Below are 6,000 nucleotides of genomic sequence, written 5' to 3'. Positions count from 1 at the left end.
GATGCCTGCAGGTGGAGCGGGGGGCACCCACCTCCCTTTATGAATTGCCTCGCTCCCTAACCAAGGCTTTTCCGCCCCGTAGGAAAAGCTGCTTGGGATATTTATTCTGGAATGTATACATGGGAAGAGGTGGATGTCAATACCAGAAAAGCAGCCTGATGTTTTTAGAGTAAATATGGCTCGTGCTCGGAGAGCGGCGCTGGCACCGGGGGCGTCAGCTCTTCCAGGGAAAAATCTGATTAAATGTAAATAAGGGATGTGCAGAACGCTTTCTGCATCACACGGAGGAATGAGAGGGGAGGTATAGTCCTATACTTTCCGTCCAACTACTTAAACTGCCTTAATTGCCAGGAATCCAATAACCACCACATCACATATGCCTCTCTGTTTGCCTGTGACAGCCAGGGCCTGGATACCCACCCCTGGTTTGGGCAGAAATAGATGTATTTCTTTTCGCAGGTGCCTAAACCCATCACGCAGCTCAGAAAATGCCATTTATTGCTACTAATCACGTCCTTCTTTAATCGCCATGGACGATTGTTACATCGAAAATAGAAGGTGGTAGGAGTATCTCAAAGCACCTCAAAATTACACATCTATGGATTAAGAGTGCTTCGAATTTATGAAATAGTCACGGGGTGGCTATAAACGCTTTACAGGTTCACTTTGTTGACATAAGGTCTAACCCTGCTGCAAAAATACATTTTTATTCTGCTGACTTAAAGGGGGTTTGACAAATGCTCTCCAGGATAACTCGAGCCTCACGTTTTATCTCTGGTTGGCCCAGGTGCCGTTTGCGACAGAGTTTTGCGGTGAAAGATGTAGCCACGAGGCTGAGGACGTTCCCCTCATGGCTTCATCTCGCCTCCCAGCTCATTAGAAGCCTCGGATTCCTGCCTGGGATTTTATTTTGACATGGGAGGTGTAAATCAAGTCATAAACATATTTAAACTAATGTTGTTGAAAATCCGTAATTCTGACAGCCAAATGAGCAACTAAAAGCGCATATAATATTTGGTGACATGTAATTTTAACTTCATCCAGTCTCTTTGCTTTTGAGACATTGTTACCTGCAGGATAAGGCAATAAAATAAGGATGTACAAGAATGTGTCAAATGTAGGGCTTCCCTAAATTACACTCTGAGGCACAGATTAATACATTTAATACATTCCAGTCATGAGTGAAGTACTTATAGCAGAACAACTGCTCCTTCAGTGATATCATTCACTGGAATGAACTACAGCTAACAGTGACAAGCTGGAAAAATGCCCCCACTTTTCAAACTGTACAAATGGCATTTGGACACAGTAACTCAAAACTGGACACTTCATTTCAAGTTTAAAGCTAGTGGTCCAGTCAAAAGCTATTACTCCATCTTCTTTATTTGTAGTCCATGCTTTTGTGCTCTTTAAGAATCAAATAAATACTGGTGTAATGGTTAGCAACTGCCAGTTCAACGAAAAATACTGCTAAATTCACCAATAAGTCTTTTTTCTACACACACAAATTTATGACATAAGAACTGAACCCATTCCTGCTACAATGTCTGGATAGTTTTTTAATGTAGAGGGAGACTCACTTTAGTGATAAGAGTTTAAACCTCAACTCCTTTTTCCTTCTTTCTGGATCATACATCTAGATAGAGAAGAGCGTGAAATAAACGACCGGCGCGTGTCAGCCGAGGTGCACTGAGCTGGCCTGTTCTCAGCTCCATCAATCCCCCACAGGCAAGCGATCTCCGCAGCTCTGCGGCCTCTTGCACTGACAGCTCTTCCCCTTTTGCATTTGCACTGGGATTGTTTAAAAGCAAAGAGATTATTTGCCCTAAGGTTATTTAAAAGAAGACGCAAGGGCTGCCCTCTCCTCTATTTTAAGAGCCTGATGGAGAAGGGAAGGAGCTGAGCTGGGTACAAGCTCCTTAGATACCTCCTTGTCACTTCTGTACAATCCTCTTTGGCCCGTGAGGCCACACCTTGAGTGTTGTGTCCAGTTTTGGGCACCTCAATACAAGAGAGATCTCGAGGTGCTGGAGTGAGTGCAGAGGAGGGCAACGAAGCTGGTGAGGGGGCTGGAAAACAAATCGTATGAGGAGCGGCTGAGGGAGTTGGGACTGTTTAGTATGAGGAAGAGGAGGCTGAGGGGAAACCTCATCACTCTCTACAACTACGTGAAAGGACACTGTAGAGAGGTTGGTGCTGGTCTCTTCTCACAGGTAATTAGCAATAGAACGAGAGGGAATGGCTTCAAGCTCCAACAGGGTAGGTTTAGACTGAACATTAGGAAGGAATTTTTCACCGAAAGAGTGACAGGGCATTGGAACAGGCTGCCCAGGGAGGGGGTGGAGTCACCATCCCTGGCTGTGTTTAAGGGACGTTTAGATGCAGTGCTGAGGGACATGGTGTAGGGGAGGACTTTGTAGAGTAGGGGAGATGGTTGGACTCAATGATCCCAAGGGTCTCTTCCAACCTGAATGATTCTATGATTCTATGATTCTATGAAAAGAAGATGCAAGGTCTGCCCTCTTCTCTATTTTAAGAGCCTGATGGAGAAGGGAAGGAGCCTGAGCTGGGTACAAGCTCCTTAGATGCCTCCTTGTGCTGAGGGACATGGTGTAGGGGAGGACTTTGTAGAGTAGGGGAGATGGTTGGACTCAATGATCCCAAGGGTCTCTTCCAACCTGAATGATTCTATGATTCTATGATTCTATGAAAAGAAGATGCAAGGTCTGCCCTCTTCTCTATTTTAAGAGCCTGATGGAGAAGGGAAGGAGCCTGAGCTGGGTACAAGCTCCTTAGATGCCTCCTTGTCACTTCTGTACAATCCTCTTTGGCCCATAGAATCACAGAAATGGCTGCGTTGGAAGGGACCTTTAAGATCATTGAGTCCAACCATCAACCCAACACTGTCAAATCCACAACTAACCATGTCCCCTCCACTGTTTGCACATCCCTATCCCTCGAAGGGACACCCCGAGCCTCCCACCCTGCCCTGCCACTGGCCATATAATAGATCCTAGTTTGTGGTCACCAAAGGCATCCAGCTACCATGTGTGTCTGTGCAAAGGGAGGCAGCAGCTCTACCCTTCAACCAAGGAGGACTTTGTAGAGAAACAAAAGGTTGCCAACCATCAACCCAACACTGCCAAACCCACAACTAACCGTGTCCCCTCCACTGTTTGCACATCCCTATCCCTCGAAGGGACACCCCGAGCCTCCCACCCTGCCCTGCCACTGGCCATATAATAGATCCTAGTTTGTGGTCACCAAAGGCATCCAGCTACCATGTGTGTCTGTGCAAAGGGAGGCAGCAGCTCTACCCTTCAACCAAGGAGGACTTTGTAGAGAAACAAAAGGTTGTTTCCCTTCCTGGCTGGTTCCTTTCCATTTGTAGCACCATATGCAAGATCTGAGTTTGAGTTTCATTTTTTGCTTTGATCTGCCTATAGAAAATAACCAGTGCTGAGCTCCTCTGTAGCCATCAGCATGTAGGGAGAAATCTCTCCCTCATCCCCACACAAGCACCAGGGGCTATGGAGGCGTCTGTGAATTAATACTTATTCCAGACAACGTCTACACTAAAAAAAAACCATTATTAGGTGCCGCATCACACCTGGAAGAACATTTACGGACCTGGGGGTTACGCTAGTAATTGTGCTAAACCTCTGAAATGGGCTGAGGCGAGACCGGAGCAAAGATGGTGTGATGAGGGGATAAATATTCATGCTGCCCAAGTGCCACCTCTTCTCTCCAGCCAGCCTTTTTTACAGCGTGCTGCATTAAATGCAGCAGTAAAACAGGAACCTAACACCCACCGCAGGGAACGAGGGATTGCTTTCCAAAAGGAGAAAAACTCACTGCCTAACACTTCTTCAGAAAAGTACACAAATACGTTTCCCCAAACTCGTGAGGTTACTTTCAACTTGTTTCAGGGAAGACAAGGAACTAAACCACAACTAATTCTGGATTTTCTCAATATATTGGTTTTGTTCTCCGGCTTCCCCAGGTAGTGATTATAATCCTCTTCCTTTTTGTCACTGATATTTGCAGTTTCTTTTCCACCAGGACAGGCTCCGCAGTGGTCCCACCATCAGAAACCCACAGTTCCTGAAACACTCAAGAAAAAGTGTCTGGAAATCAAAATTATTTTAATTTCCACAGAAAGGACTTGCATTTTCTTTTATTCTGTTTCTTAGATAGCGATGCTGAGATGAACAAGGATTTTATGACGTTCTAAGTAATTTCATTTGGTGTCCTAATTACATCTTGATTAATTCCATCCGCATGGAAAAGGCTGGGCTGTGGGCTTTTTTTTCTTATCTGCAGGGTACATTTTAAAGATTTTGTATTAACTGCAAGTAATGCGAGTTGGGAAGAAGTGTCACCGTCTGCAAACAGAGCACCTTTTGTGACTGAGAAGGGATAAATGAGAGGCATAACAGGGGCAGGACTTGTCCCCTCGATCTCTACATTGACATTACAAGAATACAAAGACCCTGGAAGCTATTGTGCAGCAAAAAGTAGGCTGCTGATAGACATACCTCTGCCACCTCCCTCCTTCCACCGCTGGCACCGAACACGACACGGCTGTTGCTGTCTGTCCTCCTCGGAGAGAAGCTCCTCAGGATTTGCTGGGTGTTGAATGAGAGGTGAGAGCTCAGCAGCATCCAGCAGGACACAGACCCCGTGCGGCGTGACTCGCTCTTGAAATGACAGGCTGGAAGACCTGGACTCCTGGAGGTTTTCTAAAATAATTTAAGGTTATTTTAATCCTGTCGTGTTTTAACCCCAGCCAGCAATTAGGACCATGCAGCCATCCCCACCGGGTAGGGAGAAGAGGGAGAAAAAGGAAGGGGAAAAAAGTTAAAAAAAAACCCATGGGTTGAGATAAAGACAGTTTAATAGAACAGAAGTGAAAGATTAAAAAAAACACTAATGATAATAACAGTAAAAGAATATACAAAATAAAGTGATGCAACACAAATCACTCTAAACACCCAAGGATCGGTTGCTCAGTCCATCCCAAGCAGTGATTGTGATTCCTGCTCCCCCAGCCAACCCCATTTATGTACCATGGCGGGTACACGGACCAATAAGTCCTTGATTTAATATAAACATAACTTAGCAACAACTAAAACAATATGTGTTACCAAAACAAGAATATATTATTCTCATACTAAATCCAAACCACAGCAGCTACTAGGAAGAAAATTAACTCTATCCCACCCCAAACCAGGACAAACCAAACCCTTTGACCTTGGTCAGCTGGCACCACTTTTTGATGTTTTGCTGGTATTCTAAAAAAGCAAAACTTTGATTTCCTACACATACAGACTTGTAGGTTGATCTCCTGAGTTCGTAGCCTCAAAGAGAAGTAGGAGAAACCACACAGGCTTCTAGGCAGGAGGTAGCTTCTACCCTGCCCATAAAATAATGCTGCAGAGCAGCTCCAACAGAGCTGAATTCCCAATAGGGAAAGCAATCCCAACTCTTTCCTGGAAGTTTCCACGTGGCCTTCCTCCCCTGGGGATTTGTATGAGAACAAGAGACCGTGGGACCTTGTGGGATGAGCCCCAAGGAAGAGGAAAGGCTGTGGGCACTCAGGAAAACCCTCACAAATTAATATTCATTTGAAAAATAGAATTGGTATCTCTTTTCCTCCCTCTCCCTGCCATTCTCTCTCACGAAATAGCTTCACAGTGAGGAACATATTACTGGCCACTGCACATCATTAATTTTAGAATCATTTCTCTTCCACTGCATCTTATGGTCCTGCTTCACACTGCATAATAGTGTCATCCTGGAATAGGAAGCATTGGAAGCATTGCCTGTTTCAAGCATAACACCACAGACCAGAGTTACTCAATCTGGGAGAGACTTAAACTAGACAGTTTAAGTCACAGAGCAGTGCAGGGATGGAGCTGACATTCAGATATGCAGCCACCAAAATACATCGTGGATGAAGAGACGTGGTTTTATGCAAAGGGCCTGGGAGTGCAGGCA

Source organism: Calidris pugnax, unplaced genomic scaffold, assembly GCF_001431845.1.
Source record: "Calidris pugnax isolate Ruff unplaced genomic scaffold, ASM143184v1 scaffold89, whole genome shotgun sequence".
Lineage (NCBI taxonomy): Eukaryota > Metazoa > Chordata > Aves > Charadriiformes > Scolopacidae > Calidris > Calidris pugnax.
Note: the sequence above shows the minus strand (reverse complement) of the source record.